Genomic DNA, 26400 nt, shown 5'->3' with positions numbered 1-26400 from the left:
ATATTGATTGGTATATCACTACACAAAGTTAATATATTATGATTATTAGTATATTGTTAAATCATTAAATACGACAGCAGACGCAATAAATAATTTCCAGGGGATCTCAGCTGACATTTAGAAATTGATGGGTATGTTTTTCCCTTTGCATCCTGGCTGGCTGCAGGACTGCAGCGATGCTCTGGCTGCTCTGACTGATCTCATTCCCCGGCTTTCCTCTGCCAGTGAAGGCAGCAGAAAGAGCCTGCTCTGCCATGCCCAAGTTTGCATTTTAAAAGATGAAGCTGAATTAATACGAGCCCCAAAGAAACCTGTTGGACGAGGATATTCAAACCACTTGCGTGGAACAGGGAGCCACAAGAAGGATCCACACTGGAGGCTGCACCTCGGTGCTGCTCAGGGAGAAGAACACCCTCTTGCAACACCAACAGGATTTTCATGTGAAAACACAAGGATGGAGCTGCCCTGGGGTCAGGAGAGCTGCCACCTGCCTCCTGCAGGTACCCACCCTGACTGGGGAGCATGAGCACCCCCAAACCCCCATCCCAGACTGCAGGTCACGGGGGGGGTTGTGGATTTATGGCACAGCTCCTGACGAAGCAGCAGATGTTGGAGAGCATGCACATCTGTATCTTTACAGCAGGGGAGCTGGATGCCAATCAGGGTTAATTCGGGATAAATTTACAAGAGCTCGCAGCATGACCCAAGGTACCTCTTTATTGGCCTACTACAGGCCTGCTAAATGCATTGGCCGACTACCACACATTAAAGCCACATGAGCTTGTATGTTCAGAATGTATTTCACAGGAAGACACAGGGATAGAAGAAGGAGGAGAGCCTGTGTCACAAATGACATCCAGATGTGAAAACACTGTAAATACAAACATCAAAAGGCTCACCCCTCCACATTCTGCAAAGACAACACTGGAGAAAGGACTTGCTGCATTTAAACAAATATTCCCGGCAAGGAAGCCAAGGAGCCTGCTGTCCCTGGTGCACAGCAAACCCCCATGGATCCGAGTGGGAATTAGCCATTTGTCAAGGCAAATATGCAGCAAATATTATGCCATCCTCTAGACAGTTCAACCCTGGATCAGGGGCAAGGAAACAGGATGGAAGGGAAGGTGTTTTGCTAAGAAGACCAGAAGTTTAAATCTAATAACTCAAATCTGAAAACTGCACTCCAGAAAGCTGTGATTATTTAGATAAAGTCTCCAGGGCTATGACATACTTCTTAGTAGAATTGATACCATTCAGGGACAGGACTTAAGCCTTGCCAGTTGCATGAAATAACTAAATAAACAGGTGCCTTTTAAAGCCTCATTATTTGCTGCAGTGAAGATAGACCTGGAGTGATAGCCTAGAAAATCTGGGATATCTGGTAAACCACTCAGTAACATTGTTTTAAGAAGATGTGGGGAATGAAAGACATTCCCTTGAAAGGGCTCTGAAGAGCTCCAAATCTCTGTTTGCATGGAGGAACTGGCAGTGAATCACCACCAGTGAAGGACAAGTGTTCCTGGAGCCAAGGACTCATCCCATCAGTCACCTGCCACATGTCCCTTTCCCTTCTTGCCTGCTTCTGACTGCAGTAGAACGCAATGGAGAAAAGAGGTGGTTTGAAAAGCACAGAATTAACTTAAAGTAGCATCAATGGCAGGGCAAACCACTTAACACCCTTCCAGAAAGGCGGGGATTGGTGGCTAAGTGCACACAGGGTGCAACATCAGATGCTCATTTTGTGTTCTCGGTTCAGCCCTCGAATGTGCAAACCACGATGACAACATTGGGTGTTACTTGCTTGAACTCTCAGAGCACCACGGCCAGGCACGGGGCTGGGGCAATGTGAAAGCCACGCTGAGATGGGGTGTATTCTTGTTTTTGCAGCTTTTCAAGATGCTATCTGAGCACCAACACCTTACACACAGCATGAGCAGACCACACGAGGGACTCCACACCGAGCTGGTGCTGAGTGCTGGGGTGTGGGGCCAGCGTGATTGTTCTCAGAGATGAGATGAGATGAGATGAGATAGGCTGGGGCTATTGTTTTCACTCAGGCCTGACTCAAGGCTGCAGGATCACAGCCATCCACTCCACCAGCATATCTGTCTCAAGTGGAGAGCTCTCCCTCGAGACAGGATCCATCAGACCAGACTGATGCTTGAAGAGAGCACGGAAGGCTCTCACCCCGAGACAGAGCACACTTCTTATTTTGGAGCTAAAAGCTTCAAGCAGTTTGATACAGGCAGTGCTGACAACAGACGGAGAAAGCACTTAACGATTGTGTTGCATAAAGATATCATGAGGAAATCAGGATTATACAGCAGAGAGAGTAGAAAAACACTCAGGAAGAGCTTGGATAAACTCCGGGCGAGATTCAATAACAGATGCTGCCTCCTCCTGCATTGTGTGTCCCCACCTGGGCTTCTGCTGGGAGGCAGCCGGAGAGGAGTTTTACTGAATCTGTTATTGAGCCTGCTCCCAGGCTGGGGCTCTGCTAGGTACCCTCGCAGGGCCTACAGCACAAGTGAAGTTACACAGGAATTGCAGTGCAACTGTTAAAATGTGCTCTGATTGCCTCAAAGCCGGTGTGTGAGGGGATGTGGTGGGGCTGAGGAGTACCAGGGCTGTGCAGACAGTGCTGGGACAGGACTGCAGCTCTCCATCCATCCATCCATCCATCCATCCATCCATCCATCCATCCATCCATCCATCCATCCATCCATCCATCCATCCATCCACCCCAGAGCCTGCTGGTGACACACAGCTCCGCTCCCAGGCCCAACAACACTCCAGAACCATTTAGCCATTGGAGGATCACATTACATGCAAAATCTATAGCTGCTCAAGAGCTTAATTTTGACATACAGTTTTCACTTGCTGAACAGAAAAGGGAGGGGAAGTCTGAAACTGTCTAAACAAAAGAATGTTTTTTTCCACTGCACTTTCAAATGTTCATAAACTGAACAGAATACATTTAGAGACGGCCCTTCGCCTCGGGGCATCCAAGGCTATGGCTCCAATTAAAGAGAACAAGGATACAGGAGGTGGTACCTCCAGTCTGATTGCTCTCGCCTGGGGCAGCTAAGCCTCATGAATAAACACTGTTGACTCTAACTCTCAACAAAACAATTACACGTTTGTTTTTAGAATACATTTTCTTAGCCTTTCCACTTGCAATTTTTGCTACTATAAACTAGCCAGGACAAGAATAAATACCTTTGTGATTCTCTAAACATCCTTGTAATTGCAGTGCTTCACTCATGAATGTGCATTTCGACATCAGAAAAGATCCTGAGCGATAAGACGAAATGTTTCTTTGAAGTAACCTTTCAGAATTAGATGCAAAATATTTGCAGCTAATTATTATTACAAGAACTCCTGTACACACACTGCCAGCCACAGGAGTGAAAACCTTATGTGCAAATCCAGTTACCTTTGAAGAACAAAACCACAAGGAGACGGGTGAGACTTGTATTTTTCTGGGCTCTTGCCACTGGGTTCCCCATCTCCCCATGGATCTGCCAGCCCTCCCTCCTGGCAAACATCCCCAAGGGATGCTCCTGAGACACCGGGGGTGCTTCCACACCTCCGAAGTGCTGGCTCAGCTGCCTCCTGGATGGAAATGAAAGGAGCGGCAGGATCTCTACTGCTGGGAGAGCCTGAACAGAACAGGCAGTGGAGGAGTCGTCCTTGGAGACCCAACACAGCTGTTATAGCAGCTAGGACAAACCTGGAGTTTCACAAGGACAGAAGAAGACAGCTTCAGCCAGCCCTTGCTTGGCTCAGGTTATTTGTAGATGGGTGCAGAAGTAAAGCAGAGGATTTCCTGCTGAGGACAGTGATGGAAGGGGAATAATTATTTACTCAACTTTTAAAGGATTTTTTTCCAGAAAGCCAACCTATTGCTGCAAAGGAACAGCCAACCACCGACCACCATTTCAAAATGGCAAGCTTCAAACTGCTTAGAATAAAGACTTTGGCCAATAAATAACACTTTTGTTTTTTTCCTTAGAAATGCCTCCAAACTGGATTATTATCCTCCTTCTCACTGTTAGTGTGAGGATGAGAGAACACGGAATGGGAAAGAAGGGGAGAGCCTGCTACCCTGTGGATTTGGGAGCAACTCAAGCTACCCTTGACAATGCTTGTTCCACGTTCCAAGGCAGACTACAAGAGATGTTGCCTGCTCCTATATGTTATTTATACATTGTGTTAAGCAACAATGTGCAAATGAGCTGGAGTACAACACGTCAGACACAGCAAGATGTTGCAGAGCAGCAGAACACAGGGAAGCGACTCTCCCTATGGGGCCCTGGATCCTAGGAGTGTTTATACTCCATTGGATAATTGGGAGCACAGCCAGCTCATCCTAAAATATACAGCATGAGTATGGTTAGGCATCGCATCTGTAACATATACAACTTTAGATGTCAAAGCATCTTTGTTTGAAGTCAACAGCAATAAAAACTACATTTGTACGAGAGCTTAGCATGTGGGAATACATATTGCTAAACCAGGATGTTAACACATGGCCCTCCTTAGCTGGCTGCTGCCAAAAGTATGCCTTTCAAAACTGGGATCAGCATGCCAATAATCTGAGGATATTTTAGAACTTGGAGACATCTACAGTTATCATCCTGTATTTGAGAAAACTCTTTTTTGTGCACATTTACCTTTGGTAGAAACTGGCATAACTCCCTTTACTTGGAAAGATTTGGGTCCTTAGCATATATGGACATGTTACGTGTAAAAAACACAGAAGGATTTCTCTATCCTGTTTCATTCTGCAGAAACTTTGCTCAGTCACTTAGTGTCAAATTATTCACTCGTGTAAGTGAAACTTTCAAATGTACACAAAGTTTCAAATTAATACAAACCTACCTTTCAAAGTTGCTATCTTGCTATTATTTCATTAAGGCAGACTGAAATTACACTAGAACTCTGTTAAGCTTATGGGATTTCTATGAATTTCCTTTCTGTATATTAAACTTTAAACAAATATTATGATTGTATTCCAAAGGCTTGAATGGGCTGATGATTTTGAAAGTGCTACTTTGGCATCACTGTACAGCTCCATTCTTTCATGTATGTTTTGTTGTAACACAAAGAAGCTCTATTTATGAAAAGCCAGTCTTAAATCTATAGTTTGTGAAGCCATAATTTGTGGTTGCAATTGTGGTTAATTTAACAAAGCAAGCCTTTTGGTTCACAGTGCACCATACTTACTATTTTTCATAAACTATCAGAGCAAAAAAAAACCCCTTCAACATGTCAGATATATGATGATCCAGCAATGTTGCAATTTTCCAACTCCTATTTTGTGGTATACCATATTATATGCACAGGAATGCTACATAATTTATTCTGGAGCACAGCCCTGTAATTATTGCTGGCAAACTACTAATTACATACCGCCATCAAATCTAACCATTTTCCCAATAAAAAACCCCTACTTTCGTGTGGAATACAGCAAATCCAGCCCTGAGTGTACGCATGTTTTTATTTTAACATGCATGCCATATGGTATTGATCCTCCACTCACATACACTTCACCTAAAATATCTGTACTGACTCCGGGATTCTGCAGGCTTTGTGCTGTGGCACGATGCCATGCAGCAGTAAAGGTCTCAGCTCTGGTTCTGCACCAGCATCTTCCCTCTCCTGAGGGCCAACCCTCTCAGCTCACACCATTTCTGGCCTGGTCTAAGTCAGATTCAGGCCCTGCTACAAAATGGGGGTCTAGATCTTGAGTTCCCCAAACTCCAGGATTGGGGTGTTTGGAATTTTAGCACCAGTTCATCTTTAAAGCCACAATGTGGCTCTGCTTGTGGGTTCCCCCCATGAGTACAGTGGTTAGCCCTGTCAGCTGGCCACAAACCTGCCCTCTGCATCCCAAGGAGCTCCATGAGCCGTGGCACATTTCAATTGCAGAACTGCACAGCTTTGAGATGCTTCTGGGGAAGAAAAGGAGAGGAAGAGGGAGGACGCAACAAAATTCCCCAAAGACACTGCCCTACATACACTGACATTTCCAGAAATTGGCCAGCCTGCAGAAGCCCCAGTGCTGCCGTGCAGCACGGGCTCAGAAGCAGCAGGGACATATTGAAATTTGGATTTCAGTGTTCCTGCTCGAGGCTGAACAGCACACTCAGGGGGCTCAGGGCACGGCTGTCCCGTGCCCAGCCTGCTGTGAGCTGCCAGGACAGATGGGCAGAGCGGTGCTGCAGCTCCCCAGGCCAACCCAGGGCGAGGTGGGAGCTGCCTGCAGCACTGCAGGGAGCCAATTAGGGATGTGAGGCTCCGGGCTGCTCTGCTGCCCGCAGCATCTGCCCGAGCGGCCGCGGGGCTCCTGCGCGCACAGCCGGCAGCGGCATCACTGCAGGGCTGTGCCCAGGCCAGCACAGCTCAGCACGGCTCAGGGCACATGGAGCCATGGCTGCAGGAGCTGCCCTGCCCCAGCAGCATCACTGCAGGGGTGTGCCCAGGCCAGCACAGCTCGGGGCACACGGAGCCATGGCTGCAGGAGCTGCCCTGCCCCAGCAGCACCACTGCAGGGCTGTGCCCAGGCCAGCACAGCTCAGGGCACATGGAGCCATGGCTGCAGGAGCCCTGCCCCAGCAGCATCACTGCAGGGCTGTGCCCAGGCCAGCACGGCTCAGCACAGCTCGCCCAGATGGAGCCATGCCTGCAGGAGCTGCTGTGCCCCAGTGGCATCACTGCAGGGCTGTGCCCAGGCCAGCACGGCTCAGCACGGCTCGGGGCAGACGGAGCCATGCCTGCAGGAGCTGCCCTGCCCCAGCAGCATCACTGCAGGGCATCCCCAAAGCTCTGCGCAGCCAAGGGAAGGAGGAGAAGCCTAACTAACATCAGTTTCTACTGCATTATTTTAATTCATTCACAGATCCCCCTCTTAGCTGGGGGGCTACTCTGTCCCCCAAAATTAATTCCCTGGACTCTGTCCTCCTGAGGAGTGCATTTCTGACTCAGCAATCAAAACATGTGTGAGACTTGCTCCCTTTTAAAAGCATGACAAACGGCACAGGTATGTGAGACAATTTTCCTAATCTTTCTCCATTTTCTCCTATTTCCAAACTGCAGTCAGAGCTGGCTGCGGAGCAAACCCCCTCTCTCACTTGTCTGAAGGTCTGGAGCACTGCAAGGAGCTTGTTGCACACTTTGATGATAATGTGTGAAATGAAGCAGCCAGGGGCGCTTGTGAAGGATGTCAGGAAAATCCCACTGGAGCACGGTAACCCCAGCGCCTCCGTGGCAGCACAGGGCACGGGCTGCCAGCACAGGGCTGCAAAGAGCTGCAAAAAGCTGCAAAATCTGGCCCAGTTCTGGTAAAACATGGACTATTTGCTTAAGTTTCTGGCATTTGCTCCGCAGTATCCTTAGCAGCTTTACCAAGAATAAAGCGTGCTTTGCATGCCAAGCAAGTTGGCTGATCTTAGTCATGGCCTTGGTCAAACACAAGGAGTTGCTTGACAAGAAAGAACTGCCACTAAAAACATTAAAAAATGCTAACAGAACTCGCAGCTTGCAAGCTTAGTGTTGCACCTGAAGCCTGAAGGTCTTTGGGAACTACCCTCAACATTCACCTCAGCAGTTCCCAGGCACCAACACTCCCTTTCCTCTTTATAACTCTGCTCTTATTTATTTCACAGCTACAGAAATGGTCTGTTAAAAAAAAAATAGGAAAAAAGTGACAGGTATAAGACTCAGCTCATATGGATAACTCTGGAAAAAGAGATTTTCTTCCCTGAGACTACTTTCAGGTTTGCTGCTATCAGCCGAGGATTAGTCAGCTAACATGGCATCTCTGTTGACATACATTTTCTCCCCACAGCTAAGACAGCTTAACTACTTTATGCTCCAGAATATTGCAATGGTTAACCAGATATTTTCCAAAAAAATAAAAGCATCTCCTACTTATTAAATTGTAATTCTGCTTTTAGTATTGAACTGGAATCCACAGACAAAGAAATAAGCACTTGAACACCCTTTTGCCTCTAAAATATGCTCAATTGAAAAGCTTGAAATATGGTTAAATAAATAAATGAACTGAAGAAGTTGTTTGGCCATTTTCACAAGAGCACAGAATCCATTTAAAATCTTGCATAAGTTTTCATCTTCAGCACATTCACATTACAAGGATTAAACAGAAAGGGAAACTTACAGCTTTAGACACACTTTGTGTCTCAATACCAACTGCAGCACCAGCTTCTCTGTAAGGATTATCAAGGCTACAGCCCCATGCAGCTGTCAGTCCCTGGGGCTGTAATTCAGCTATCCTGCTCTCACTCTATCCATCACATTTACACAAATCCCCAAGGTGGACTGCCTTCTAAATGTCTTTACCTTGTGCATTATCCTGGGGCTTAACAATCCAATATTGGTGCAGCCAAGGATAATTACTCTCCATTGATGATAAAACACCCTGAATCCTGTCAGGCATGGCAATTTGCATCTTACAGTGCTGAGGATCAATAGATACAACAAAGGAGTGAAACCTGATTAGATACTGCTGCCTCTCAATGGAAAGGGAAGAGCTGATTGTTTTGCAGGGTTGAAGTCCTGGTTAAAAGGGAAACAGAGGTCTCCCATTACAACACAGTCCCCAAGCCTGCTGTTCACCTAGAAACAGCTGCAGGGGGTTTGAGACTCCAGGAGAAAGCAGCTGAATGAACAACCAGGTCCTACAGACTGCTGGTAAAAAAGGAGAGTTATTTATTTGGGCCAGCGTGGCTTATGCAGCATCACTGTAACCCAAGGGAATACAGAGGGTGTGGATTGTCTGGAGCTCCAGGAGGTTCTACCTTCCCCTGGTTTTATAGATTCACAGCACAAAGAGGACAAGTAGCTTGTGCACACACTGCTTCAATAATGAGCCTGGAAATTGGCCACTGGCTCTGCCAATGGAGATTCTTCTCTTTCTGAGGAATCCTCCAGGAGTGTGGGCTCAGCCAAGAGCTCCTGCCCTGCCGAGGCAACAGAAATGTCATATATATTTAAAATAAGGGATTGCAGGATTTTCCAACCACAATTAACCAGGTAAGCAGATGCATGAAGGTGGAGGTGGAATAAAAAATTATCCCAACAGTTTTCAGTCTTCTGGCACTAATCTAACACTGAATCTGATCGAAGATAAGAAGCGTGGTGGGTGAACTTCGGTTCCCACATTTAATCTAGAGAGACATCACAAGCTTCCTCCTCTTCAAGTCTTTATTTGGAGGCCAGCAACACATTGACAGAAACCCATGGTTTGGCTGACAGCGCTGCTGGGCTGCAGGCAGAGAATGCATTCCCATTTGGACGTGATTCTCCACCGCTGACACTCCCTGGGCTCAGCTGTGCCCATCTCCCACAGCCTGCCCAGATTAGTGATACCAAAGCTCAGCACCAACAGCTCCCAGAAAGGATGTAGCTAACTGGGTTAAATCTGGGTTTTTATTTGGTTTCTGGTGGCAGAGTCACATTAAACAGGGACTGCGTGTCTCCATGTTCTTGCTTGATTGGAAGAAATGCAGAGATTTCTTCCATGGAAATTAGTCAGCAAAGGAAGAGCTGAATTTGGGAGATTCCCAACCATGTGAAGGATAATGTTTTAAAAAAGGCCTCAAAATGTGCAGAAAATAAAACAATCAAGAAAAGAGCTGGGCACATCTTTTCAGAATGTGTGCTCTGAGGCTGATGAAGGGCTCAAAGCAAGAGAGAAGGAAAACAGAGAAAAAGAGAAAAACTCTTCAGAAACCAGCTGGGAATAGTCTGTTCTTATCAAAACACGTTGCTGACACAGACCTGTCACAGAGCCAACATCTGCTCCCAGCTCTCAGAGTCAGTCCAGGCAGGCTGAGTGTCTCTTGCACAGGAACACTAGGAGTTGACTTGGCACGACGGACGTAAATGAGAGGAGCTTCTGAAAGCACCAGTGAGCAAAACGGGAAGGAAACTTGTTCCTTTGATGAGAAACCTTTTTATTTTGACCTACAGGCAAACTTGCAGATTTTTTTCCTGCAGAAAGGCATCTCTTCCAACATGGGAAATGAGAAAAAAAGCCTGATTCTGGACATCTGACACATATGGTAGCGTCTGCTAAAGCCAACGGGGGGTTGCATATGGCAAGCCTGCAAACCTGAGGCTCATTAACATTATGGCATTGGATTATCACTATTTTATGGTCATAAGGATCTGTCTCTTTCATCCTGATGCCTGCTGAGTGATAGTGGATTCAGATGCCCCATATTAACCCCTAAGAGTAAATACAGTATTGGTGAGATGTACCAAGCCCACATCTAAAATCCTTTGTGTCCACTTGGGCAGTGGAGTAGAAACATGCATTCCCAGCCTCATCTCCTCCTGAAACCTATCCCAACCTTAAAGGCTTTCACTCCCCCTGCCTTCTTCAACCTCCAGCATTTTTGGGGTACTGGAGAAGATTTGCAAACAGTCTGAGACAGCATCAGTGTAGAACAGATGGCAGCTATCCCACCTAGGGCGAGACACCACGCACCATGCGTTGGATTCTCACATGAGCATCCAGCTCCTGGCACTGCTGAGCCTCTGCAGCAGCACTCGGAGCCTCTCCTGCCTCGTGGGAACCCATCTCTCCTCACGGGGAAGGGGACGTTGTGATGGCTTCCCATCTGTCAGGGCAAACTGAAATGCAACTTTGTACAGGGCTCTCCGCTCTGCACTCAGCCACGGCAGATTTAGAGCTTGGAATGGGAAATTGGAGTGGAGCTGCTGAGTCATGGGAACAGGGGGCCTCTATTGCCAGCAGTTTCTCCCCACGGAAAACCTCTAATCCTCTCTGATGCACCTGGGTGCTATTGATTCCTCAGGATTCCTGCACACTCACACAGCCTCTGACTGTCAGAGGTGCATTGATTTGTTCAGCAGTGGAGAACAGAATGGATATAATGGAGGTGATTTTTAAGGTGATGATTGCTATGGGTGGGTGAAAGTAAAAGCATATTAAATAAGCAGCCATTAGAGCTTAAAACTGAGCAGCCTGCTCCTGCCCTTTGAAAGGAGGATGATAACACTGCCACATGCTCCAAGAACAGGTGAGCAGGAGCCTAATGAATTCACAGGGTGTAATAATCCTGGTGGAAACCGGCCCAAAATGCCCTTGTGGTGATAATGCATCCTCTTGCATCACAGTGCACTCAAGGACATTGTCCTCATCTGAGGGATGTTATGTATGGTGGAAGAAAACAGGAGAACATAAATGTAGGAACCTTACACACAGCCACAACCAAGTCCCAAATGAGAACATCCTGTAGAATACAACGATGCTGAACCCTTGGAAACAAATGTAAACCTGTGGGTCAGTTTGCCAGGAAAGTTTCTGGTGATCCTTAACTGCTCCTTGCAATTGGAAGGGAGAGGAAAAGGGTCAGGCTAAAGACCTATTTCCTTGTCATTTCATCACATCACTCTTCATATAAGCACCCTGCTGACCAGCCTTCTCCCAGAACTTCTCAGCGATTAGCACCATGCTGCTTCTTACAGTGAATTCGAACAAGAGTAGCACAAAGCTATCAGCAGGGACTTCAGTGATCAGAAACTGCTCAGCCAATTTTCACTATCATTTTTTCAATGTCAAACAAATGCCTATTGTCACCAGGCCTGCTCCTGTGGCATGTTGAGAGCTTCTGCAAATTGCAGAGCCCCCTGTCTCTGATTTTAAATCCCTGAAATGTTAGCTCCCACCTTATGACTAACAGATGAGCAAAGGACAGGGAGCCAGGAGCTGCTGGTGGTAATTCTGGCTATTGATGCACAGCACAATATCCTGGGTACCCTGCCCCTGCCTCAACCTTCCCTGCCTGCACCACAGGGATGGAAAATATCAGTATCTGCCCCAAGGCGAAGGGAAGACAAGTTTTTTTAAGTTACAAAGCGCTAATTACTAATTTGGATTACAGGTCTTGGAATCAGAAGCAGCAGAACCTTGTGAGCTGCTGTTGCACCACAGACAACAGGCCTGCAACAGAGACCTCCCCATGATCCTGAGCTTGTGAGATCCCCATCAGCTGTGATGGGAATGTTGCACATTGGTGGGATGTCATCATTCAGCCACAGGACTCTGGTGGAAGGGGAAAGAGAAGGAGCAGGCAGGCTGTGAAGTGTATAACCCTGATTTAATGCCATTAATGCAATTTGATAATCAGCAGAGGTATTATAGGCCTTACAGGAAAACAAGAGAAAGAGAAATGGATTTAAGCAAATAAAGGATATGTTTTAGAGCTTCCTCCAGCCTGCAGATTTCTTTTCAACAGCACATATATAGCATTTTTTCCTACAGCAGCCACTGCAGGGGCCAGGGCATTGTATAACAAGAAGAATGGTCAGACACAATTTTAATGTGTCTAGTAAGGCAGAGTGCAATACTTATATATATCAGAACAAGCAATGTGCCAAAGTGCCTGATGATAAGGAAGAAATGTGTCCTCGATCAAGAAAAACCAGTTTAATGTGCACACTGGGAGCAGAGTATTACACAGATACAGCTTTCTCCTGGCCATGTGAATTTAAGGAACCCCTGCTGGTAACTGAGATTCCTTGCAGACAATCAGACCAGAAGCAAAATGTTATAAATTCTTAAGGTACCGTATGACGTGAGATACAGCCTCACATTTTATACAAAACCAAGAAGGGGAAGATAGCATGTAAGCATCTGAACTCCCATACAACAAATGCCATTTCAAGCATCATTTATTATGCTGCCTTTCACAGACTTTTACAATCCTCAATATGGTTAGCAATTTCAGCTGACTCGTAAAGCGGTTTTAAAATTCATCACTGAAAAGAATGTTTATCTCTGTGTTTCCTCCAGTTCAGGAGTAAAATTAGACTCCTAAAACCTGGGGATGGTGTGTCTTTAATTTTGTTTAGAACAGAAAATAACTGTGATATGAAAGGTTTAATGAGGTTAGAAATCTAAAAGGAAATGGAGTGGGAATAGATTATCAAGAGAAATAAAGCCAACCGCTGGAGAGTACACTAATATTAAATATTAGGTTTCTAAACCAAATATATATAATCCATTTAGGGACTTAATGGTGGTTCTCAGAAGCACATTTATCTACAGCTTATGGTTCAACAACCAATATTATAACTCCATTTGTCATTGTTAGGCGAGGGGGATGGATGCCAGGGAGGCGAGGGTCAGCACGCCAGGCGGAGCTGGGGACACGCCTGGGGGGAGAGCTCACCTGCACATTGCTGAGGACCTGCCCTGGAAACACCTCACAAAAACACTCCCACTTTCCTCAGCAAGAACAAAGGCAACACATTCAAGCAGGGATTTGTCTTAAATTAGGCTTTATACCCATTTTTCATTTAGAAAGATACTTACACGAGTGCCTAACTAAATGTGGGATTACGCACTTGATTAAAATTAGCGACATGCTTAAACTACTTGATGAATTGGGTCATTAGATACCTAAGTCAATACGAGATAAGGAGCTCTGAAAATCAAGACAAATTGAAAACTCAAAAATGGATTTTGGTTCTTAGCTTTTTACACCTATACTAATGAATTTACAGTACAGGGAAAAGATTTAACTAAACCCTGCTGATATCAACACCCAAAATGAAATCCCTGCTTAGGAAACACCTGATGCCTTTCTGGCTCTGCTGGGACTCCTGGCTAGGGAGGTGACCAGCTGTGGACAGCTCTGCCCAAGCAGCTGCAGAAAAAAACTTCCACCATTAAGAATAAGAGATTTAGGAGATGGAGTATTTAGGGAAAAAAATAAAGATGCATGAGTTGTCACGCTTCCAGTTTAGAAAAGGCCACAAGAGCCCTGTGTGGAGACAGCAGCTACCTGGCAACATGGAGGGAGAGCTGCTGCAATTCCTGATCACTTTAACCCCTCTGTGCCACCACGAGCACAGGGTGACGTTTATAGGCAGAGGTAAATTTTTTATTGTAGTAAATACTTGGACAGAACACACAGCCTCTGCAGTGGCCTTTTTGTGAGGGCCCTGTGCCAGAACTCTCGTCCTTCTGCCTCAGTTCCATCTGCTGGCCAAACCCCAGGCACCCTCTGCCCCATCCACATCCTGCCTTGCTCTATCCCATCAAAGAAGAAGGAGGCTGGTGCTCTCCATTTTACACTTGGGATCACTGTGTTATTTTGGTTATTCTTTGTGTTTCCCCTGTCTTTTCCTTTCTGAAAGGATGCCTGCTGTCAGGGACCCACCACTTCCAAGTGAGCGCTCTGCCTGCCAGCTCCAGCTTCTGGATGCAGCCAGCAGCTCTCTGAGGACTCCCAGACAAGCTTCCTTTCTCTTTTCACAGGACAGGAGGGAAGCTGAGCTGGGAGGATGACACAGTAGGAAACAGAAGTGTGCTCCTTTCTCTTGAAAGGCTCCAAATCTGTTCCCTCTCCAGCCCCAAAGCACTTCTTGTGCCAATTCTTGGTCGACTGAAATCTTGAAATGTCACCAAGAACTGGAGAAAGCCAAAGGAAAACACTTGTTTGAAGTGGTCAAAACGAAGTAAAACATACTCCACTACAAACAACACTTGGCTAATTCCAGCCTGAATGCTTTTTGCTATCAGTGAAATTCTGAGGAAACAGGGACTTCAGGCAGCACCATATGTTGGCTATCACTCTGCTCAGGCTGGGTATTAGTGGGTTTTTACTACTAACACCATCAATAACAGCAACTGAATTAGCTGTAAGAGTCAGAAATCCATCTTTTGAGTGGTATGACCAAATTCTTTCACATAATTTGCCTGACTGACAGAAAAATATGTTGCTAGTGTCAAACAAGTCTGGAAACTTAAAATGTTTTTAATTCTGCAAAAAAATAATGCAGAGCTTCTTGACTCTGGAGAGCTTCAAATCAAGACCTCATTTCAGAAAAGTGCTAATTCTGATGTTTGAGCTGAAATCACTTTTGCTGAATGAAACCTGCAAACCTCTCTTCACAGCAAACACAAGGAAGCAGCTTTCCCACATTGACATGTCATTAAATCGTGGAATTCACTGCCACAGGATGTTGCGGAGGCCAAAAATATAAACGAGTTCAAAAAGAGATTGGACAAATTCACGGGGGATAGGTCCAGCAGTGGCAATTAAACACAATGGTCGGGATACGACCTCTGGCTCGGGAAGTTCCTCAAGTGCCGATGGCCAGACGAGACTGGGGCAAGGTTCAGTCTGCACAATCCTGCACCTCCCTCCCTCCCTCCCAAGCCTCCCCTGCACACCACTGATGGGATTGCTGTGCTAGACAAACCGTCCCCACACGGAGATTCCTCTGATCCCCACAACATTTGCTCTAAAATTTGCTGCAAAGCGCGGAATTTGGTCACGTGCGGAACGCTGCCATTTTTTTATTTTCCAAAATTCTTCACAGGTTTTCCACAGTTCTCAATAAAAGACAAGCTCTACTAATCATTTCAGTGACAAAATATCTCACACTTCTTGCCATCCCACTTCAAAAAGAAGATCCAAATAAGATATTAAACGGAATAAATTGTTTATTCCTGTGGGTATCGTGCAGCTGCTCTATTACCGTGATCAAATTCTGGGGAAACAGCTGAACATATTCAGCAGAGTTTTTTGACTCTCATTCCTCTAAGTAATTTAAACAATGCTGTGTCCAAATGTCTTGCAAAAGTAGAATTATTATGGCATTTTATGCAGGAGGAGTTTGCTTCAATAGGGTGCAGATGAACAGGGACATAATTCTGAGGTCTAGAGCTCCTTCTCTGACTTATATTCACAGTGAAATTCTTAAGTCTTATGATTGTTGTTGTTTTTCTTGAAGCCCATCTCTAAGTGTAATTCTGTGGGAATCTTGGTGTTCAATGAAACAGAAAATGATAAATTTCTAGTACTGTGAAGCTTAAAAATGTGATCTAAATGCATTCCCTCATCACCCAAAGGCTGGGGTACGGCAGAGAAAAAGACCTTATTTAAAAACCAAGACACCCCTGTTTAAAAACAAAACATATTCTGAGAAACATGATTTTTGAGGAAGTGACTGAAATCTATTTATCAGACTCAACCGAGCCCCACATTGCAAGCACCCAGATGTAACTTAAATTTCATATTCTGTGAACCCCCAAATGGCACAAGTTCCTAATCCCATTCTTCAGTCTCATATCTCAGTTACAAAGCACAGCCCAGATTTTGAATTAATCTGTATAAGTTTGCTGCAAGACATAATGAAAACGTCATGATTCAAAAATCATTGGCTAACAGTTAGCCAAAGCCACCTAATTAATTACATAGCCTAATTCACAATAACATCCTATCTATGTACAAATTTCCACTGTTTTAAAAAACAATTTTGCTAATGCATGGCAAAACTTAGCTCAGTTGTTTCAAATTCAATTTGATTTAAGCCTAGGCAAATTTAAATTAAGGTCAAGATAAATCTGTTTAATCCTGGTTTAAAAGGGAAGAAGAAAGTCCATGTTGAGTTTTGCATAGTTTAAGCTCAATGATTTAAGTCATGTCCTTAGTTAGAGACTGGTACAACTGTGAATACAAACAGTGCCTAAGTCAGAATGTATTTTACTTCTTAGCACTTCTAAAAGTAATTCTGCTGTACAAACACGGTCCAAAACTTTTTTTTAACAATACATGTGTATACCTACAGAGATTTTATCCACTGTACTTCTTACACAAGAATCTTCAGCAGCAGAAAGCCTAAACAGCTTGAGTAAAACTATTTTATTCTTTTAAGCTTTCCATCTCATGGTCCTTCCTGGTCATGTAATTTCATGGATTCCATAAGTCCTTAGGAGTCAGCTGGACAGTGCAGAAAATTTACAGATCAAACCAAGATTTACAGACCAAACAAAACCCCTAACTCCCCTAGTCAGCCTTTGGCTATCTTCATAAATCACAGGAAAACACTTAAGCCTCTTTTTTTCTTTTTTAAAGCTACCACCTATAAACAACACCACCATTTGTTCCTTTCAGTTTCTATTAGTCATAAATTTTGCAAAATTAAAGAAAAGGCATAAGCAGGGCCTGAGTATGGAAGCCAATTTGAAGACAGACATCAAGATGAATGCTAACACAGCACCAAGTTCCACACCATCAGCATATTCTTTAAGTAGATCTAAATTATTTTTTCAGTGCTGTTTTATTCAATTTGTTGCATCAGGTTTAGTTGTTTTCAAGTCAGATACCAGCAACCATTTGGTAATTGAACACCTCCTTAATTTCAATCAGAGCCATGCTATGCTAATGCAATTCTAGCTGGTTTAATTTGTTGTTTTTCCCTAATTTGCTTTTAGTTTTCTAGTCCCACAAAAAGTCTGTAAGACATTAGCATTTCTTCTCATCCCCGTCAGCTGGGAACATACTGGAATCTGTAAGAAGTTATCCACCCTGTGCTCAAATCCATCAGAAATCAGTGTGGTGACCCCAGCAAAAGCCAAGGAGAGGCAGTGGTCCCCAGCAAACCTCTCCCTCTGGTTTTCTCTGTTTTCTTGTCCCCTCATGGGGTACTTTTCTCTAATTTATTTGGAGGCAATGGGAAGGCAGGAAGAGGGTTGTTGGGTGTTTTTTAAGAAAAGTTTTGTTTCCAACCCATGGCATTTCTCTTCCATTAGAAGACAAACAAAGAGAAGGAGCAGATCCTGTTGTGGTGACGTAAAGCCTGAGAGATATTTCAGGGTCACCAGCTATCTTATATAGACAACATCTGGCAAAGCCATCCAGCAGCAATATGGATACCAGCCCCAGGAAATACTACTACACATAGCCAGGAAAAAAATATACTATTCTGGGTTTTATGTTTTAAAAAGAAATCCTTCTTTTTGTCGAGAAGAAAAAAGTGACACATCCACAAACAGCAGCGGAGACTTCCCGGCGCAGGCAGTGATAGATGAGGACTTTTGCTCACTCTCAGATGCATGGAAGAGAATAGTTTTTTTGTGTTAAGAGATCATTACAGCTTCAGCCCTCCTACTGCACAGTTTCCTCTGAAATCAGGGGCAAGATTAAATCTGTTGTAGCAGAGCTCTCTGTAATGGCTCTGACAGACGTTGTTTTTCCTCGGCCTCACATCTGGGACTTAACCAGCAGAGCGCTTGAAACCAACCAGGTCAGCTCTTTAGTTGAGTTTCGTGTCTAATCAGCCAGGAAGGCTGAGGCCTCAGGTCACACATGGAAATCACTAGAGCTATTTAAGTCGCCAGAGGTTATTAATAAATCTCCCACTATTTCCTTAAGTAAATAATTGGAGGCCCATCTTTCAAACAAGTTATGTCTGGCCATGTTATGGTACCAATTTTATCCTTCCTTTTTTCCCTTCACCAAGCAGGAAGAACAAATCTCTGGTGACAACAATGGCAAAACTGTGAATTATAAACATCCATGTGTCTCTCATTTGAATGCCTCCTCAAGTTTCCTTGACAGCTGGGGGAGAGAGAGGCTCTTAGTCTTTCCACCAGAGCCTGAGCCACTGAAACTGCTCTTGCACCAGCAGAGACTTTGGGGGAAAGCTGCTCAGCTCTGGCTGAAACAGGAGCCCTGCTCTCTCCATTAGGTGCACTCAGGTAGCCAAGCTCAGGTCCTTCTGGGCTGCCACCAGGGAAACGAGGGGAAAAGCCTGACTGTGAAACATGGCCAGAGGCAGAGCTCTGGGGGCTCTGGAGAGGAGGAGAGGGGCTGAGGGAGATGGGGCTCGCGATGCCACATCCTCCCTTCAAGCATGCACAAGGAGCTGCACACAGGCTTGACACACACGGGTCCTGAGAGACCCACAGCCACTTGTCCCACGGCCAAATCCATCCACACCACAAACAACAAGCCCTGGTTTACCAGAGCCCCAGACTTTCCTGGATATGTTCCTCTTTCAGCTTTGGAAATAACATTTGCTCACACTAAGGTCGATAGGCACGTTCTCACACGCAGAGAAATGACCCCCAGCCCTGACCACTGGCCATTGCTAAATTGCACCAGCAATCCTCTGCAGGACGTTTTTGCAGCAGGACTCCTGCTCAGCCTGGCTCTGACAGAAAAATCCAACAGGAGATGGCTCCTGCCTGCCCCTGCTGTCCCTCCTGCCACGCCACTGCATCGGGCTGCTTGCAGGTCCTGGGGATATTTATGGCAGCTGTGATAACCCCAACGCATCTCCCAGCTGCCAGATCCCTTCCACCTCTGTGCTGAGTTATGGGCTGTCTTTGTTTGAACTTCTTTCAAGATGATGCAGAGTCTCAGGCATTAGGAGTACAGAATGGGTGCTTTAAATGAAGCAAAAGACCACATGGAAACAAGTATATTGTGCATATATATGTGTACACAAATATATCTGTCCTTTTACAGCAAAAAATCTCAAATTTTCCTCTGGACAAAGAACACCAGCTCCATCCTTCAAATCACATCAGCAACCAGCAGGTTAATAACCTTCACAAACCTCACACAACATGATACTATTTTAAACTTGCAATAAAACCTTTTCCCCCCATTTTTAGAAAATGGAGGATCTGCTCCCTGTGGTATCCACACATTTATTTTTTTGTGATCTAAAAAATTGTTCATACTTGAATAATGTTTTCTTTCTTTCTTAGTTTTTTCCTTCTCTTGCTCTGTTTTTTCCCTCTTTCTCTCTTTTCTTCCCTCACTCTTGCAAAGATTAATGCTTCCAATCTAAACCCCAGCCTTTCTGAGGGAGGATTCTCCTCACTCCATCACTGCTTTGCAGCATTCCTAACAGGGGCTATCGACTTAATTAACTCTAACTTTAGGTCTGAATCTCCCAATGGAAAGCAAATGTGAGCTGGAGCTGCTTTAGCCAAGCGGTGCCTTTCAAGCAAGCAACACTGGAACACAATCCTGCGGAGCAAGGCGGGGGGAAGAGCAGCCCTGCCTTTGGGGTGCGCTCAGGCTGCGGGAGAACACGCCAGGGCTGGAGCCCAGGGGTGCCCAGGCAGGCTGGCAGAGGCGTGGGGGCCCTGGCAGCACAGCCTGGCTCCAGCAGTGACATTTGGAGGCGGTGTGAGCAGGAATGTGTGCGTGGGCAGCGCGGGGAGAGGGGCAGGTAGAGCAGCGCTCCGGCACCCGGGCTGGCGCCCAGGCATCGCTGATGTGGGCACTGGAGGGAGTTGCTTGCCAATCCTTCTGGCAGAAGAAAAACTGCTACAGATGGCAACTGCCAGCAGGGAACGAACAGCAAAAACAGAGGAATTCATGACAGAAATTATGGAGAGGAAGAGGGAAAAAAAAAGCGCTTCCAATGTACTCGTTTCGTCTTTTCAGTTAAAGGAAAACCTGTGATCAAGAGCCCAAATGAGCAGCTCCACTAAAGCTGAGGGTGGAAATCACTGCAGAGCCATCAGAGCCATGGAATGCCTTCAATTAAAAATCTACCACATGCTTACACACATGTAATATGTATATTTGCTTGTAAAGATGTGCAGGCACCTACTGAACAACAGTATTTAGGCACATATATATTTGTGTGTTTGTGGCTCAGGAACCAGGTTGAAGACAAACAAAACCTATGGAATTTGCACATCTTTCCTTTCTGTGTGACAGAAGGTGCCAGAAGAAGATATTTGCTGTCCTATTCACTTAAAACAGCAAAAGTAAGGAGCAGGAAAGGAACAAAAAAAAGAAGGAAAAAAATACAGCAAGCAGAAACACTTAAAATGAGTTACTATGTCTGGTCACTCAATCCTTTAAGCCCTGCCAACACTTTTCTGTGATTAGTTAGTAAATCTGACAAGGCCTGCGTTTGTTCACAGCTTATTGACAGAACTGTATTGATAAAGCAATATCCAGGCCTGGGGAAAGAAAGCCCTCAATCTCATTTTACTTTCTCAAGTCTTTATTGCACAAAGGTGTTTTTCCTGGATGAATTCATTTTCCTGAAACTAAATTTTGAATTTTCTCAGAGTGCAGCTCTTATATCATCGCTTAATAATTATTTATTGACTTGGCAGCCATTAAACACAGGAGAGAAAAAACATGCCGCACGAATTTACTTGTGCAGATTTCTGACCTGATGATGCAGGGACATTTGCTCAGAGATCACGAGGGACAGAACAACGGTAGCTGTGTGGGTGATAATTTCTCCATCCTCCAGAGATATCCTGAGCTTTCCTGTTCCCCATGCCCCCACTCATCTGAGGTTCTCCCTAAAACCAGCCCCAGTCTCCCCTGGAGGTTTGTGTCGTGGGCATTGCATCCTGGATGAGGCTCCTGATGGGGTCCCTGGAGGACCCATTAGTGCTGCTCATAAATTAGCCAGATGGGGTTAGCCCTGACCCAGCTGCAGCAGGTTTGCTCTGGAGGGATGGATCCCACCCCATGCAGAGGGAACTTCATTTCCAAGCACAGGGATATGAAAAAAGCAGGAATGGACAGGATTAAACCAGTGATGATTTCGTGTTAAAACCACATATAGTACTGAAGCCTAATTGCAGCATTTCACATCCAGTTAAATTTTATGAGCTTGGTGCATCTGGAGTATCAATAAAGAAGTGGCAGTGTGGGATTGTTCAATGGTTGCAACCCAAAATGCAGGGAAATGGGCTCAGTAACAACCACTGGATACAAACACCATCAGAGAGCAAGAAGTGGTGAAACAACTTTGCTCCAAGAGGCTGAAGAAGACACCAAACACTTATTATTATGTGTTCCTCTGAAGACTGTTCAGTTTAAAGAGATCTAACAGCCACTGCTGAAGCTGGTAGTTGAAAGAAATTGTTGAAAAAACCCTATTTGCTGGTGTTTCATTTAGTTTTTCTCTTTTCTGTGGGTAGTGGAAATTGGCAGATATAAGCCAGCAAAGAAGTGGAACATCATCACCGAAACACAGAGAGAGTTATAGGGAAAATCCCTTTATCATTTGAGTTAAACCATCACCACATATCAATGAATCAAATCACAAAAGCCTATTTAGGCTTTCTTGGCATTACAAATCCAGAGTGTTCTCTGGGCTCCTCTGCAATTGCTATTGATTATGACTTTAAAACCAAAAAATTCCTCCTTGCTTACAATAAAAAACAGAAAAATCACTCATTCTAAACACAAAATAGTTTTCAAAAATGGGCTGAAAAAGGTACACACATATCTTCAAAGGCAATTTTCACTACTGCAAGCATGCACATAGTAAGTCTTCTAAAATTTATGAAGGAAAGAATAAGTAGGAGAAATTATAACCAGTTGAAAAATGGGCTGTGCTAGGAAGAGGCTAATAAAGTGTATATACTTCAAGGGGTGGCATGTTTATTACTAATAATCTATAACAACATTGTCCCTTTATTCACCAGTGTTGTATTAATAAGGAAAGTAGTTAAGAACCTACAGATGTTACATGTGTTTTGAAAGGATTAGTTCATGTACCAATAGCTTTCTGAAAAAATGCAAGTGTTACTACAGCTGCATTGCCCTGGGCTCCTGCAACTCCAATTCAGCAGTGAAAGTGGAGAAAGGAACCACCTCCAATGTGTGCTCACAGCGAGTGTGAGATGCGGCAGAGCTCAGCACTGCTCTCCCTCCCCAGGTGCTGCTTCCTTAGGAGCAGATTCCCTTCTGGCTGAGTCCTGCTGATCCTCTCCAAGGAGAAGCCCCACTCAGACCAAGTCTGTCAGGACAGAGGCCATGGCAGGCTGCAGACACGACCCAGCCATGTGGGGTCTCAGTAGTTTTCTTATTAATACAACACCGCTGAGATGCCACAGCTCGTGCTTAAGCTAAGCAGGGTTGCAGTCTCACAATTCTCGTTTTGACAGTAAGCAAAGAGCCTGGCCCTCTGTGGTAGGGATCTGGGGATGACTTATTGTTAGAGCTGGATGTTGGAAATCATTGCTGTGGCAATACTTTGTTCTGCATCGAATGCCATTTCATAACACAATCAGCTCAACCCCACCACAATCATGGATTATGCTCTGTTCAGGAGAGATCTGAACAGTTTTGCCAAATGATGTTTTACATCAGTTACCTCCAGTCTAGTCTGCTGCTTCATGCACAGTTGGACTGGACAGAAGTTGGTATCTGAAAAGTCTGTAGCAGCATTGTGGCACTAAAAGCAGTGCAGGCCTTCTCCACTGCAGCCATTTCTGAGCAATATAAATCAAAATCTCCTCACTACCAGCTTTTCAAAATACCTTCAGATTTAGATTTCCTGAAGCAATTCACCATTATGGTAAAAGACTCAAGATTCTTGCTTTTTAGAAAGTTTGAAGAGTTTCTACAGAAAGTAGAAAGTCTGGTTCCATCAGTCTCTCCATGTGGCTCTGGACACAAACCTCAGAATCACAATTTCTAAGAACAAATATGGCACAGTAGTCCAGTGTCCCTGAATTTCTGGATATACTTCTTGAAACCTCTCTGGCCCAGTTGGGAGAGGAGCTGAGCACTTGCAAACCCCCCAGTGGCCACAGCAGAATCGAGTGCTCAACAATCTTAGCACCGGGTATTTTAGAGGACAGGTCTAAAAATCCATTTCTTTTTGTTTGTTGTCAGTCCTTGCTTTTCACTACATTCTTTGTTGACACACCTATGCCATCCTAAATCTTAAGTAGTTTAATCTCTATCTAGGGTGCATCCACACTGCAGACCAAACAGACACAGGCAGTGCACACCTGCTACTGCAAAGCGCATCTAGCGAGATGTGCCAGGCCACCGTCATTATATGCTCAGCTACAAGCTCTGCTTATAACAATAAATATTCACTAATTGGTAACATAATTATTCACAATGCAAGGAGGAGGAGGGCTGCAGAGAGGAAAAATGTGCCCCTTTTATTTTCACAGTCTCTCTGAAGCCATGACATATCTACACATTTTCCTACCACATGTGCTGATCTAGAACTAAGGACAAGATGGATGCTGCAGAGAGCCATTTTCATCATCCCTGGAGAGATTTGTAAAACAAGAGGGAGGGTTTCTTATTCCCCTCTCACTGAAAGAAGCATTGGCTCCTTTCCACTTCCAATTTCACCATGGCTGCACACGACTAAACATCCATTTTGACACTAATGCGGAGTGGTGCTCTCTGCTAGGCTGGGTCAGCCAGCTCGCCTGCCTGACTGGCCAAGTGATTGTAAAATCAGTAATGGTATATTTTACACCCCATATTTCTTAAAAAACATAATTACTAGGGAAATTATTCTTCTTTTACTCTAGGATTTTTTTTCTTCTACTTTTTTTTTCTTTTCCAAAGACACATCTGCTGACTCTCTCATAACATTCAAAATGAAGTCAGAAACTTGCACATATGTGGCTGTGTGTGCTTTCTCCTCCAACCAGAAATGACAAAGCAGAGTTTGGCAAGGCAATAAAGGAATGGCCACAAATCAGCCAGGATTATCTGACTTCCTTTAAGAAAGCCATAAATTGTTTACAGCAGCATTGGTCTTTAATGGCAGAATGGGGCGTGATGGAGGAGAAAGCTTTAATCTAACAATTTCAACACATTGCCAAAGTCCTTTCCTGTAGTTTACAATAAAAGAACCTCCAAAGCATCTAACTTATGTTGGCTGGACTTTTTAATTTCAGGGAAAAGATCCTTCCCATGCTCCCTTCTCCTTCAATACAGAAATAGACTGGAGTGTAATGAGGTTAAGTTTTAAAGCATTAGGCATTTGACAAAAATGCTTGCAAAGATTTTAGCACCAGAAAACCTCTAGAGAAACTGGACAGAGCCTGGGATAATACACAACAGACTCTTCCAAGCTTAATGCACTGGGAATTGGAAGTGCATTAGGATTTTGGCTGCAGCTGGGCTTTTTACGGCCACTGGATTCTCGGCACCACTGCTGCTAATAATGCATAGGTGAGGGGACATGCAGACAGACAGCTTGCTGTGATTGCCACTCACTGTACACCACAAAACAGCTCCTAACGGGAGAGAGCAGCAATCTAAAAAAAATATGCTTTGGAAATGGAGCCAATCTGCACAGTTCCTACCTATGAATTCCCAACACTTCCTCCTTCCCCCCACAGTGCAAATCTACATTCAAAGTTGTTTGGGTTTATCCCTTTGCTCTTGCTTGTCCTAGAGGGCAATTGTGAAATCCAGAACCGTCACTGGAATTTGGAAAATGAATATTTGTAAAGTTTGGAAGTGCCCATAGGGTCATTTTTAGAGATAGGGTCTATGTCTCCTGTATTTCTTTGTATGTTTTGCACTTCAGGGCTATTTCTCAGATGGTACCATCATGCAACATGTATCTAGCACAAAAAATGCAAACTTCTCCATTGCCTGGTATGGAAATCCTCTACATCTTTTCCTTCTGGGGTCACCCCTGCTGTGGTACTGTACCTCTTCGTTCACATGCCACTTTTGGAAAATGCATTTTTGCTGCAAAACTAATGTAAATAAATACAGCACAGCTCACATGGTTTGAAGAGTTTGTAAACAGAAAATATCCATTCCAGACTACTGGCTTCTGAGAACTGGAATGTTTCCAAATCTATTTATCACATCACTTTATAGAAGCTCTTTCCTCCCTCCTCTTGATATTTCAGAAATTTATTTGCCTCCCATTATAAAAATAAATACAAGTGCTTTCCCTCCCCAATGCCCAAACAGTAATTAGTTATAATGATTGTTATTTATGTTGTGGCAGTGCAGTGGAGCCCCAGACAGAGGCAGGGACCTGATATGGTTACATGTTTATAATCCCTCTTCTACATGCTACTTAACAGCATATTGCTCAAAAGCCAGTGAAAGCAATTTCTTCAAGTATCACAAAGGAGACTGCCAGCAAAGTTTCCCCAAAGCTTTGGACAAAATTCCCATGAAACTGAGTGGTTCCCCATCCTGCAACTCCAGCTCTAGTGAGAGCCAGTCATCCGAACTGAATTTTTTGTTTGGCTGAAAACAAACTCACAAGGCTGAAGTACAAAAAGGCAAATGTACAGTCTTTCCAGGGCAAGAGGGAAACCATTCCCCTGTTGAAAAGCTTTTCTTTAATAATTAGGGCTGAAAAATTACTTGTATTTTCCCATGCACTGATGAGAAAGTTATAGGAAGGAAGGAAATGCAGGAAGATCCGAACAGCACAGAAGCATAGGATGAAGTACTTTTATGGATAATTGCCATGCAACTCTCTATTTTGTTCCTGGTGCTTAGATATTATTAAGTAAAACTAATTAGAAATGCAATAGATAAATGTACTCTGAATTCTTCATATCCTCTAAGTGGTTCCAATACCACCCATCAGGGACTCTGCGTTTGCTGGGTAGGCAAATGATTTTCTCATAAAAAGCTGGACGACTCTTACCATGGATCATTTTCTCCTTTAACCTGCTCTATTACTGCTCCTCCTCTCCTCCTCCTCCAAAGTGAAATATAATATCCATCAGTGGAGTAATGATTCCTGAACTAGAGACACAAGTAAAAAGCAAACCCCCCTCCCCAAGCCCTCAGCACAGAAGGCTTGATGAGCACAGCT

The 26400-nt window shown here is 44.5% G+C and overlaps 1 protein-coding gene across 16 annotated transcripts in view; it reads right to left on the bottom strand.

Moving 5' to 3' along the window:
* The window catches only part of FBRSL1 (fibrosin like 1), a 495650-nt gene that overhangs the window by 104922 nt on the left and 364328 nt on the right, over positions 1 to 26400 (bottom strand). The window lies entirely within an intron of this gene.

This window comes from Melospiza georgiana, chromosome 18 (assembly GCF_028018845.1).
Source record: "Melospiza georgiana isolate bMelGeo1 chromosome 18, bMelGeo1.pri, whole genome shotgun sequence".
In the NCBI taxonomy this organism is placed as follows: Eukaryota; Metazoa; Chordata; class Aves; order Passeriformes; family Passerellidae; genus Melospiza; species Melospiza georgiana.
The sequence above is the reverse complement of the archived record's forward strand: the minus strand, read 5'-3'. Positions and strand labels throughout refer to the sequence as shown.